General features: G+C 37.4%; 1 protein-coding gene across 1 annotated transcript in view; it reads right to left on the reverse strand.

Annotated features, from left to right (window-relative positions):
• LOC134348076 (RAS guanyl-releasing protein 1-like) overlaps positions 1-13,578 on the reverse strand; it is a 175,042-nt gene extending 161,464 nt beyond the window's left edge. Inside the window, exon 1 of the mRNA XM_063050927.1 lies at positions 13,475-13,578. The gene's annotated coding sequence lies outside the window, so the exon portion shown is untranslated. The remainder of the gene's footprint in view (positions 1-13,474) is intronic.
• Positions 13,579-14,226: the final 648 nt, after the last annotated feature.

Genomic DNA, 14,226 nt, shown 5'->3' on the forward strand with positions numbered 1-14,226 from the left:
AGGAGTTTATAAGCAATCTTTATAGTTGAAAGGAAAGATTGCCAGCTAAAAGCTTTTAAGGAAATTAGGAAAATTGTAGCTATAGCTCAGACCAGCTATGATCTTAATGAGTAGAACAGGTTCACAGGGCTAAATACAAATCATCCTTCCTGTGTTCAAATAACTCCCTCATACAATTTACCAAAGTAGTGATAAACTTTTCTAATAGTATCTGAGTGTCTCTATACCTCTAGTTTACAATTTAACACTGCGATTAGGAACACCTCTTATGCAATACAGTATACAATTATGTTCATACACCCATCTAGCAGAATTCTGTCTTTACACTACATAGGCTAACAAAAGGTTGGACTTGCATTCTGTTGAGGACTGCTCACTCGGTTCCATCTGTATTAAGTCTATTGCCTATTTACATATCCTGACCTGATTTTTGCAGGCATCATTCTTGAAATTATACATCACTTTATAAACTGTCGAAGTAAAGTTTAACTGCATTATCCTAGTCTATTTTTTTCTGATGCATCACTTTACTGTCACAAGTGTGCATTAGTATGCATTATAGCTGTTAAATTTCGTTTCCATTTATCAGCACCATCATGGGGTCATTCTGTAAAAATATCATGTGATGCTCGGATTCAATACAAATGGAATATAGACAAGTATTATGATTGATTTGCTGCCACATTTTACAGTTATATAGCTGTGTTCAGGATAAGACTTTTTTTACGGTAGGCAATGAAGACAGGCTTTTACAGAAATAGGTTTCAGATTCAGGCTTGGTGGGTGGGGAGCAGGGAAGAGGAATATACCAGACATTTCATTTGTATTTTTATTGAAACTAATTATTTCCTCATTGTGAACATCCATTTGGAAAATCAAGTTTCAGATATACTCTAAGTAATATGCAGTAAAGTATATGCACTCTAGAGATTCTTAATGCCTATTGAAGCCCACTCTAGAGCGCACACTCTGGTACACACAAGATTAAAGTGCATGTAGTTATTCAGTGGCTCTTCATAGACAATCTAGCAACCTTTAGAAACACTGTTGCAACCAGGAGTTGACCAAGGCTGCCATTGTTATTTTCATAAAATAATGGAAGAATTGAAATAAAAATTATTTGTTCATAATTAATGCTAATTATTTACTAATTACATATTGAACTCTACAATCCCTTAACTAAAAAAGACAAAGGCATCATCATTTTTTTTAAAACACAGTGTTACTTCTATTCGTAAAACATTGCTCATGTAGTACTGGAATATCCATCTCTAATCTTAATATTTCACCTTGACTCACATTAAGCACACATTGGCATCTTTGGAATAACAGCTGAACTTAATTCAGAGGCATATTTGATCAGTTTTCTTTGCTACTTCTTTATGGGTTTCTGGAATATTTAATAGGTCAAGAGCATGGAAAGTTATATTGGGATATTATAACCATTACAGCAACATGGTTAAGGGAGGGACAGGACTGGCAGCAATTTCTTCCTGGGTACAGGAGCTATAGGCAGGATAGAAGTAGAGGAAAGATAGGTGGGAGAGTTGCATTTCTGATTAAGCAGTATGTCATAGCTCTAGTCCAAGATGATATTACTGAGGAATTGTCCAGTGAGGCTTTATGAGTGGAGATGACAAATAAGAGGATAACTTTGTTGCGACCCCAATGATCAACAGGAATTAAAGGAACAACTATTCAGAGACTGCAGAAAGTTGCAATAATAGGTGTCAGAATAGGGGATTTTAATTTTCCCAATAATAGACTGACACTACCATAAAGCTATTTTTTTTTTGGTATTTTCAGGAAAATTTCCTTGGGTAATATATAGAATGCCCTGCTAAGGAGAGGGCAAAACTTGACCTACCCTTGGAAAATGGAGCAGGACAAATGACTGAGGTGTCAATGGGGCATTCTTTTGGACCAGTTCTATTAACTATAAATTAGTATGGAAAGGGACAAATTCAGTCTAGAAGTTAAAGTTGTAAATTGAGACAAAGCAAATTTTGACTGTATTAGACAGGATCTTGTAAGAGTTGATTGGAGTATGGTATTTACAGACAAAGGGAAATCTGGTGCAGGAGGCTTTCAAAAGTGAGAAAATGAGTGTTCAAAGTCTACATGGTCTTGTTAGAGTAAAGGACAAGGGTGACAGAAGCAGAGAACCATGAGATAGCCTTGACAGATATTCAGTGAAGAGAAGCTAGAGAAGAAATCATGGGTATCCTGGCTAAAGCATCATTGTTAGTGTCAGTTGAAGTACTAGAAGACTGGAGGGTTACCAGTTTTGTGAAGGGCTGCAAGGAAAAACCTGGGAACTATAGAACTGCAAGCCTACCATTAGTGGTAGTCAAGTTTCTACAGGAGACAATGAGGGATAAGATTTTCATGCATTTGGCAGGACAGGGGCTGATTAGGGATAGTTAGCATGGATTTATGTTGGGTGGTCATGTCTCACATTTTTTTTTTGAAGTAACCAATGTCAATGAAGGCAGGACAGTAGACAAAATCTGTATGGACTTCAGCAAGGCCTTTGATAAGGTTCTGCATGGTAGGCTACTATGGAAAGTTAGATCTCATGGGATCCAGGGAAAGCCAACTAATTGATTGCACAATTGGCTAGATGGAAGGAAGCAGTGGGTGATGGTAGAGAATTGTTTCTTGGACAGAAGACCATGATTAATGGTGTCCCCCATGAGACAGTGCTAGGCCCTTTGCCATCTACAGTATATCAGTGACTTGGATGAGAAAATACAAGACACTGTACATTTGTCAGTGATGTTAAAATAGTTAGAGTCATAGATAGTAAAGTTGGTTATCAGGATTCACAGAGGATCTTGATCTGCTGATTAATTGGCCTGTGGAATGGCAATTGGTGTTTAAATGGGATAACTGCAAGGTATTGGATTTTTGGAAGAGTCAAAATAAAATTTATTATCAGGGTACATAACATGTCACCGCATACAACCCTGAGATTTTTTTTCCCCTGCAGGCATACTCAGCAAATCTATAGAACAGTAACTTAAACAGGATTAATGAACAAAATGCAAATATAAATAAATGGCAATAAGTGATGAGTATGAAATAACAAGATAAAAAGTCCTTTAAGTGAGAATATTGGTTGTTGAAACACCAGAAGAGTGTAGTTATCCCCTTTTGTTTGAAAAGCCTGATGGTTGAGGAGTAGTAACTATTCTTGAACTTTCTCTTTAACCCTCCAAGAAGACCACAACCTTGTCATGGTTTAGAAGCTTGCATGCCTCAATGAACCAGAAAGCTACATTGCCTGGAGTCAGGACTTTATGTTTTGGCCCTTGGTAGGTTCACCTATGCTAAACAAGTCAAAGGGTAGAGGACAAACTAAGAGTGGTCCATCAGTCCTCCAGGTTCAGGGGTTCAGCTCAGAGCTAACAACCCTAAACAGTCAAACAAAATTGTTACAGAAACAGCAATGAAGAATCTTTTGACATCTGAATGCAACAGTATTCCTGAATCTCCACCCGGGTCTTGTATGACTGACAGAAATGAAAAACCGATAGGAAGTTACTGACACAATGAAGGAAGCCCTAAACACCGCCAGAGACAGAGGACCTTCATTGCTGCCCTAAACACCAGCAGCATAACAGGCAGTAAGCAAGTTTCTATTTAACTGATTGCAGTTTACTTCTAACACTACTTTCAAACTACATCTTTTACTTCATGTACAAAAACAGATTTTCTTTGATAAATCTACATAATATTGACAGATACTTAAACAATTTTTAAACTTATGTTAAGGCTATCCTCATGTTGATGCAATTAGAATATCATCTAGACTGCACAAGTAATGCTGATTTGTTGAAGCACATTATCCACTGTTGTTCAGAATATTTTAGATAATAATTTTACCTTGGACAATATTTTGAGTATCATATCTCAAGTAATAATGACTCAAAGATCCAGTTGTCAGGGCACATGAAGCAGGGACCCAATTACACACCAAGTACTGTGCACACTGTGATATTTACTGAGTAGTAAATCCAGGAGGGGACCAAAGTCAGTATTAAAGTTCAGGCAGAGATCAAAACAGCCAGAGAAATCTTAAAAAAAAAACAGAATTAGGAAACAGACAGACTACAGATACAAATGCTGGAAAGGCTCAGGAGAATTTATTGGCACAGCTAGCAACAAACAGGTGAAAACACAGGACTGAAATACACTGAGCAATAAACAGAGAGGCAGGTGATAGGTGGAGCACAGTGAGACACAGGTGGCTGCAATACAGGTAATAATGAGAAGCAGATGAGAGATGGAGTACTCAGTAATACAAGGGCTGGAGTAGAGCAGGAGCACATGGCAATACAAAACCACAGACTGACAGCTAGGGGGGATACACACAAAAAGACAGAATTCAACTAGAGATACTGACATCAGTTCAGGAAAGACTTCTTTACTCCTGCTAATTCACCATGCAAATCTTGAGGTATGGACAAGGGATAATGCTATATTAATACTTACAAGTGTTGTACAATTTTATTGGTCATGGGTACTATAATGAGAGGTGTAACAAATTAGTTAACTGTACTTTCAGAGGTGCTCCAGAAACTTGAAGACATTGAAAGTTTAATGCAAGTTGAGCTCTCCATTAAATGGTACACTTCTTCAATTAGTACATTAGCCTCATTTACTGTTTAAATTAGAACTAATAACTATTAATCAGTACATTTGGTATTAATCTATACTGATAATAGGTACTATTAATCAGTAATGAATGAAAGCACACCTGAGTCAAACATTTAAAAGGTTGGGAGAGATGGTGGGGAGGGGAGAACTGAAAGGTATATTTTTTTTTCAAAAGAAGCTCATTAATTCATTTTAGGATATCAGTTAATCCTTTCATAGGATAAACTGGATGCAGCCTTGCATTGTGTGGATGTCAGAGTCCCACCAGAAACCTTATTCTTCTTGCAGGGAGTTTGCTAAATGTTTTCATTATATTGAGTCCAATTTAATGTGTAGGTTTGCTCTGTATGGGCTAAGTAATAAAGAAAGGTTAGTCTTTTGATATCAATCAATCCATGGGTATGTTTAAAGTGGAGGTGTCTCTAAAACTCATGCTCACTTCTATGAACATACATATAAAATGCAATGACATTCCCAAATCTGTCCATTGTTGCAGGGCAAGTGTTCAGCTGAGGTCTGAGTACTACAACGGATGTTCATCCTGTAGCTCTACAAGATTAAACTACTGCACTATGTATAATCTATTCACATCCAAGACTGAAAGAGCTCTATCCTGGATGGACGGATCTTGTGGAACATGAACCTCTGTTGGGACGATAGTTGGTTCTGTAATTGCTAGATGTCTTGCTATTGCTGGCAGTCAGCCAGGAAATCATCACTACCTTAGCTGAGATTAAGCAATATGAAGCCAAAGATGCAGTATAACAGCTGTTCAAGAGCCATCCTCAGCCTCCACAGGTAAAGACCCTGGCTAAATTCAAAGTAAATTTATTTTCAAAGTACACATACGTCACTATATACAACCCTGATATTCATTTCCTTCTGGACATATTCAATAAATCCATAATAGAATAATAATCATAATAGAATCAATGAAAAACTGCACCAACATGGGTCTTTCAACCACTCTGCAAAAGACAACAAACTGTACAAGAAAAAAGAAACAATAATAAACAAGAAATATCAAGAACATAAGATGAAGAGTCCATGAAAGAGTCCATAGGTTGTGGTAACGTTTCAATGATGGGGCAAGTGAAGTTATCGCATTTGGTTCAAGAGCCTAATAGTTGAGGGGTAATATCTGTTTCTGAACCTGGCAGTGTGAGTCCTGAAGCTCCTGTACCTTCTTCCTGATATAGCGAGAAGGGTGCGTGTCCTGGGTGGTTGGAGACCCTGATGATGGATGCTGCTTTTCTATGACAATGTTCTATGTAGACGTGCTCAGTGGTAGGGAGAGCTTTACCTGTGATGGACTGGGCCATGTTCACTACTTTTTGTAGGATTTTCCATTCAACTGTATTGGTATTTCCATAACAGACTGCAATTCAACCAGTAAATATACTCTCCACTATAGAAGTTTGTCAAAGTTTTAGATGTCATGCCCAATCTTGGTAAACTACTAAGAAAATAAAGGTTTTGCTATGCTTTGTTTGTAAATCCTAGGACAGGTCCTCCAAAATAATAACATTGAAGAATTTAAATTTGCTGACCCTCTCCACCTCTGATCCTCTGACCAGGATTGGCTTATGGACCTCCTGAAAGCCAATAATCAGCTCCTTGGTCTTGCTGATGATGATTAAGAGGTTGTTGTTATGGCACCACTCAGCCAGATTTTTAATCTCCCTCCAACATGCTAATTCATTACCACACTGATTCAGCCTACGACACTGGTGTCATCAACAAACTTGAATATGGCATTAGAGCTGTACTTAGCCGCACGGTCATAAGTGTAAAGCAAGTAGAGCAGGGGGCTAAGCACACAGCCTTGTGGTGCACTTGTGCTGATGGAGATTGGGGAGGAGATGTTGTTGTCAATCTAAACTAAATCTAATTGCACAAAGAGGCACTGAGGCCAAGATCTTGGAGCTCATTGATTATTTTTGAGGGGATGATGGTATTGAAAGTTGAGCTGTAATCAATAAATAGCATCCTGATGTACAGAGCCTATAAAAAGTATTCACACCCCTTGGAAGTTTTCATTTTTATTGTTTTATAACATTAATTTAGCTTTTTGACACTGATAAACAGAAAAAAAGACTCTTTCACATCAAAGTAAAAACAGATCTCTACAAAGTAACCTAAGTTAATTACAAATATAAAACACAAAATAACTGATTGCATACGTATTCACTCCCTTTAAATATGACACACCAAATCATCACTAGTGCAGCCAATAGGTTTAGAAGTCACATAATTTGTTAAATGAAGATCACCTGTGTGCATTCAAGGTGTTTCATTTGATTGCAGTAAAAATACACCTATATCTGGAGGGTCCAACTGCTGGTGAGTCAGTATCCTGAGAAAAACTATACCATGAAGGCAAAAGAAGACTCCAAGCAACTTTGTGAAAAGATTATTGAAAAGCATAAGCCAGGAGAGGTTCTGGTGACATCATCGTTCAGAATGGCAGCTTAAATCAACAGCTCCTCTGGAAAAATGCATATTTTGCCCCATTAATTCATCAAATATAAGGTCTCTCGAAAATATCTGAATTGATAAGGGGGGGGGGCAAGAATGGGGAGAAAGAATAGAGATAAAAAAAAAAGCACCACTGTGGAGCCTATGGAAGAGAGAGGTACAGCGCGTGGCTCTCCTACACGTGCACATGGCGGCGAGGCTGACGCTGGGCCTAGTGCAGGCGAAGCGGCAAATATGATAAGGATTCTGGAAGAGATGAGAGAAGTCCAAAAAGATATAAAGCAGCAATTCAATGATATAAAGTCATAGCTCGCCAACGTCAATCAGAAAATGGCGGAGGCAGACACTCGAATTGAGAAGATGGAAGATCGTGTGCAAAACGTGGAACAGATACTAAGTAAGACGATAAAAATATTAAATCAACAGGAAAGTAAATTGCTTGACCAGGAGGGAAGATTGCGATGGAAAAATATCAGGATTTGTAATGTTCCCGAAGGAGCAGAGGATTGTCGATGATGGACTTTGTAGACAAGCTGCTGCGGGAAGCGCTGGAGATTCCTCAGACTACGGAGATTGAAATTGAAAGGGCGCACCTTTTGCTTGTTCAGCGGCCTCCCGGAGACAGAGAAGATAAACAGCGCTTCATAGTACTTAGATTCCTTCGATTCAAGAGCAAGGCAGAGATTCTACGAAGGGCCTGGGGTAAGAAGATGGTGTTTTGGAACGGGAAGTTAGTATACTTTGATCATGAGTACCCCCCAGCGGTCTTACAGAAACAGAAGGAATATTCCGAAGCGAAAAAAAATATTAAAGCAAGAAAAGATTAAATTCCAAACCCCGTACCTTGATAACTGAGGGTATTTTACCAAGAAAGGATGCTACTGTACCAGACGGTGGAGGAGGCGACTACAGACATGAACATCAGAGGACTGTCCATTAGCGTGGTCAAACCAAGGGAAACTCTGGCTGAGCATTTGTCCCAAACTGCTTGGGAAATAGTAAGAGAACCTAGAAAGCAGGGGATGGAAACATGACGAGAGAAGGATTTTAGGAAGAGACTGTCAGTTCTCCGAGGGCAGCCCTCACCTCCTCCAGAAGAGCCATAAGGTTTGGCTAATTGTAAAAGTGCTGATAAACTAAACAGAAGCAAAAATAGACGGTGATATATATATCTCGAGAAATACGTGTTATAATGTGGATCTTATATTAATCCTTTTACCCCACCTAAATGAGAATATATACATGGGAGGAATACACAGGGAAATCATTTCTGTGTAATGGATATAGTTTTTTATACTTACTTTTATAGGTACTGCAGCGGGGGCCCTCAACCCACAGGTAGGAGGGGCTATCGCCCACAGCTAGACTTTTCTTCTAGCCCAATCCAGGGTCATCTAAAGACCCCAGCCTTGGAATCACATCTTCGTTACCTTTTTTTTATCATTCACTTTTCTTGATTCTTATTTGTTCAGGGAGTAGATCGATTAAGTTATATTCTGCAAATTTCAATGATATACTAACAGATAAATACACTTAGAGAGTAAGACCATATATTTTGGGTATATACCTTAAGAATGGTTGAAAAGAGATAAATATAAATTTTTAATGAATGTACTGCTGGTGGCTGGCAAAAAGACCCTTACCAGGAAATGGTTATCTCAGGAGAGCCCAACTTTAAATGTATGGATGGAAATTACAATGGATATTTACAAAATGGAGAAGATAACAACATCTGTTAATCATAAGTTGGAACAATTTTTTTCATACTGGAAAAAATGGTTTAACTACATAACACCTCATAGGCCTGATTTTATTCTCACAATCAAGGAATATGTTGTAAAAAAAAATCACTCCCTACTCTGTACATAGTTTTCTTTCTTTTGATTGTTCTTTCTTTCCTCTTCTTTCTATAAGTATATACCTCAGATAAATATTATGTGGAGATTTGTGACAAATATGATATATATGTACAATATCTGAAATACATCTTATGGAAATATTTGTTTGATGATGAAACTCAATAAAAAATAAATTACAAAAAAATAAGAAAAGCATAAGCCAGGAGATGGATACAAGAAAATTGCTAAGTCATTGAATATCCTCTAGAGTACAGTTAAGTCAATCATCAAGAAAGGGAAAGCATATGATACAGCTGTAAATCTGCCGAGAGTAGGCTGTCCTCAAAAAACTAGTGACTGTGCAAGAAGGAGATGAGCGAGGGAGGCCACCAAGAGACCTGTGACAACATTGGAGGAATGACAAGCTTCAGTAGCTAAGATGTGAGAGACTGTGCATACAACTGTTGCCTGGGTGCTCCACCTCTTGCAACTTTATGGGAGAATTGCAAAGAGAAAGCCACTGTTGGAAAAAAGCCCACATGAAATCTTGTCCAGAGTTTGCCAGAAGGCTTGTGGGAGACTCTGAAGTCCGCTGGAAGAAGGTTCCATGGTCTGATGAAACCAAAATTAAGCTTTTTGACTATCAGACTAAATGCTATTTTTGGCATAAACCGAACACCGCACATCATCAAAAACACACCATCCCTACTTTGAATCCTGGTGGTGGTTGCATCATGCTCTGGGATACTTCATTGCAGCAGACCCTGGAAGGCTTGTGAAGACAGAGGATAAAATGAATGCAGCAAAATACAGGGAAATCCTGAGGAAAACCTGATGCAGTCTGCAAGAGAACTGTGAGCTTGGGAGAAGATTTGTTTTCCAGCAAGACAATGACCCCAAGTATCGAGCCAAAGCTACACAGGAATGGCTTAAAAACAACAAAGTTAATCTCCTGGAGTGGCCAGATCAGAGTCTGACCTCAATCCAATTGAGAATTTGTGGCTGGATTTGATAAGGTCTGTTACTCACGATCCCCATGCAATCTAACTGAGCTTAACAACAGGAATTCTGCAGATGCTGGAAGATGCTAACTGAGCTTAAGCAGTTTTGTAAAGAAGAATGGGGTAAGCAAAGCAAGAGACCTATCCATGCAGACTCAAGGCAGTAATTGCTACCAAAGGTGCACCTACTAAATACTGACATGGGGGGGGGGGTGAGTAATTATGCAATCAATTATTTGTTTAAGAATTGTAATTAATTTAGACCAATTTAAAGAAATTTATTTTCACTTTGACAGAAAAGAGTCTTCTGATCAGTGCCAAAAAAAAACTAAATTAAATCCACTGTGATTCAATGTGGTAAAACGATAAAACATGAAAACTTCCAAGGGGGGGGCGAATACTATTTATAGGCACTGTATGCATCTTTGCTGTCCAGATGCTCCAGAATTGAATAAAGAGCCAATGAGATGGCATCTGCTGTGGACCTGTTGTGCCAGTAGGCAAAATGGAGCAGATCCAAGTTGCTTCTCAGGCAGGAGTTGATATGTTTCATCACCAACCTCTCAAAGCACTTCATCACGGTGGATGTTAGTGCTACGGGACGATGGTCATTGAGGCAACTTACACGTTCTTCTTGGGCTCCGGTATAATTGAAGCCTACTTGAAGCAGGTGGGTACCTCAGACAGCCGAAGTGAGAAATTAAAGATTTCAGTGACACCACATGTTCTGCCCGTAAGGTAAATACTTTTTGTGGCCACCAGAAGAGGCATAGACATACAAGTAGTAGGGTCTATTGAACTGCACAAGGTTGATTAAATGTATACATTTTTAAGCAAATGATTTATGTTATTGAATTAGAATTGGTTATTTTGTGATTTTTGTTTTTGCTGGATTGGCAGTGTGATAATAACTAATGGAAGGGTACGAGTGTGGAACTATTGATGAAAGGGAAGTTGGCAGAATCTCATGAATATTTTGATCACCTGTAGCCCAGACAGATACATTCTTCTAACATTGTAGTTTATCTTCTTTTTTGTTCCTACACATCCTGTGGCACTTGGTCCTCTTTCTAATTTTCAGTCATTAGCTACAGCATTGTAAGATAACATCTAACAACATAGTTTCCCTCTCTGGTCACAGAATAGCTGTGCATTAGAGTTAAATCCAATCTGAATGATGTAAATGGACAAGTTGTGATACAGCTTGAATTAAATGCTCCCTGAATTAATGAAAAGCCTGCCATCCTCATACCCTGGTGTCTCCTTGTCTCTAGCAGAAAGAGTAAGGTTACCTATCTTTGTATAGTAGACCTCACTATCATGCAATAGTTGCACACAAACCAAGATGTTATCAATATATCTTGCAGTGACTAGAAAAGGGCTAAACAGGGCGTGGAGGTGGGGTGGGGAATACAGCCACATTCAGGACATTTATTCTCCCTTTAGATTTCTTATTTCAGCATGAACTTCTGAATAACAGGATAGACTTCAGTTCCAACCAAACCACTCTTTAAATTATTCAAACTTAAATTATAAGATGGTAAGGCTACAAAAAGCAACCACAAGAAATAACTAACAACTGCCAGCAGTTCACAATTCCCTTAAATAATTCTAGTTGAAATCCATTTAACCCACCTGAACTGCATGGTCACTGCTGACAGGTGGGTCCGTATGTACAAGTCCCTTAGTCAAGACAGTGGACTTCCTACTGGTACTGTGATCGCACATTTCAGAATTGAATTCCTAGTATTATAGGCATAGAATCCCCAAATAAAAGAACTTTTTCAATTAAATCTCTCGATATGATGTTTGCTGATTGAATACTTTCTGTATGTTCATTATGAATTTATTAACTATTCTGGATGTTATAATCACAAAATCTAATAAAGAAGTGATATAATATAAAAAATAGTGCAACCTATCTTTTGTATAATTGTCAGAAACATGGTAAGTTCTTGCATATTTCTCAGTATTTCAATACTAACAATTTTCAAGTTAATTTGTTTCACTGTTTTTATATTATTTAAAATTTGGTAAAGTCGTTAGTATAAGATTAAATATCTGACAAATAATTGCACACTGAAACTAGTCTTAATGGGTGCTAAAAATCTTTTAATGGGTGCTAAATTATGTATTATAGCCATTTAAAAATTATTAAAATTGATCCTGATTTAGTGTCTATCAGCATAGATCTTACACAAAAACAATGATATCCACCTGTGTAACATTCATTGTAAAACATCACTTCAGCAGGAAAACTTTAACTGTCAATAAATCAGGGAAAAAAATCAAGAGTACAAGGTGAAACCATACAATTCCCCTGACACCTGATGATGACTGGCACTTGGAGATTCATATTCCATTGAAAAATCAATCACTTTTTTTAAAAAAAAGTGGAGCAGGAAGTAAAAGCAATGACAGCATTTCAAATAAAGAATAAAGTTTGATTTTAAGCAGTCATGCATTGCATTCTTTTATTTGTAAAGTTGATGGCCGATAGACTGGTGTGATATTTCAGGTCTCAGTACTTATGACCAATCTACTTCAAGTAAAGCTACTGAAATAATGATAGATTACCACTTGTGCTGCATGTTTTAAGATCAGATTTGGGTCATGAATATGAACTGATGAGAGATTCTCAGATCCCAGACCCAATACACATTAATACTGGCACTTCCTACAAGAAAAATTACACGAAGGTCAAAGGTAAAGACTACATACTGAAGTAAAATCTTGTCCTCTCCCATTCTAAGAGATAAATAACAAGGTTTTGTGAAATAAAGTTAAGCTGTAAGTCAGTTATGATCTGAATGTTTGAATGAACAAGGTTGAGTAGCTGATTGTCCTATTTCTGAAGTTACTAATTTCTTAATACATGTGGACTGTAGCTTTAAATTTTATTCAAATAAAACATAACTGTAACAAGCAGAAGGCCTGACCATCCTTTACCGAATTAATAAGCTGTTTTACTGCAAGTAAATACATTTCAAAATGCAATGAGATTAAACACAAACCAAAATTTAACTTGGATTTGACAGTGTTTAAAACTATATTTTCATTACAAGCATGTTCCCATTATACAGTAGTCTGTGTTTTCTGACATTATGGACATCATTGTTGAAATTATTTAAAGCAGATCAATATTTTAGCTGCAGTGCATCCATTTTCCACATGTACCTTCTTTCTATTCATTACTGACTATTTTGCTTATAGAAAATTATGTATCTTCCAAACATTAAAATGTTTCCATATTTCTTAACATTTAAAACTCTGAGTAATGTTTATTGGTTGTTTTGCTTATCTTCACATGCATGTTCTTAACTTTGAACAAGTTCTCATGGAATCCATTTACATCACTATATAAAAGTTATTTAACAAGGAACTGTTAACAGTGATAGAAACAAAGCAGAAGATCCAAGTCATTGTTACAGTCCATTTAAAAATGAAGCTCTCAAGAACAAGTTTTTGGTTTAATAAACTTTAGAGATTTCTTACCTTTACCCCACACTTTATTTTGTCTTTTGCTTTACGTACTCCAATGACTTGCAAAATAAAACTAGTCAGGTGCTGAGTCTGTGGTCAGGCTCTATACTTCTGTGGTTTCAAACTTAGACCTGTGCAAAGTTCCACACCGTTACTTTTTACTCTGTATCTAGACACACCAAATGTAAAATTGAGATGTCTGTAATGTTCAACAGTTGGGTATGGGGAATACTGTTGTTGATTTCCCATGGTTCACTGCGGCTATAACCCAAGGGCTGCTTCTATCACTGAATGTTCCACCCATTCAAGTTATGTGAGTCAACCCCGCCAAACAAGTCAATGCGTAATCATTCATGACATTAGACTTCAACATTTTTACTGAGGAATAAAATAAGCAGCACTCTCGTGTCACATTACAAAAAAAATCTCAAAACTAAACAAAGCTTTTCTCATGTCAAATATACTGTAGTTATAAATTCAATCATTTAATTGAAACAGGAAGTCAGAAAAGACTGGTGGTCTCTGCCATTTACCACAGGTGCAATGGAAGGTTTACATAACTGGGTGTGTTTTAAATCAGCCAGTGAAGCAGCTGCAAGTATCATGCAGTTAAGTTGCTGTACATTTCCGATCCTTTTATGTGCTTTTCCTATTTTTGCTGATGTTAAACCATGCTAATATAAAATGAATGAAAATCATACTGTTCCTAATGGTATAGAGAGATAATCATTTATATAGGTTTATAAACAAGAAAATTTAACATC

Source organism: Mobula hypostoma, chromosome 1 (genome assembly GCF_963921235.1).
Source record: "Mobula hypostoma chromosome 1, sMobHyp1.1, whole genome shotgun sequence".
NCBI classification, from domain to species: Eukaryota; Metazoa; Chordata; class Chondrichthyes; order Myliobatiformes; family Myliobatidae; genus Mobula; species Mobula hypostoma.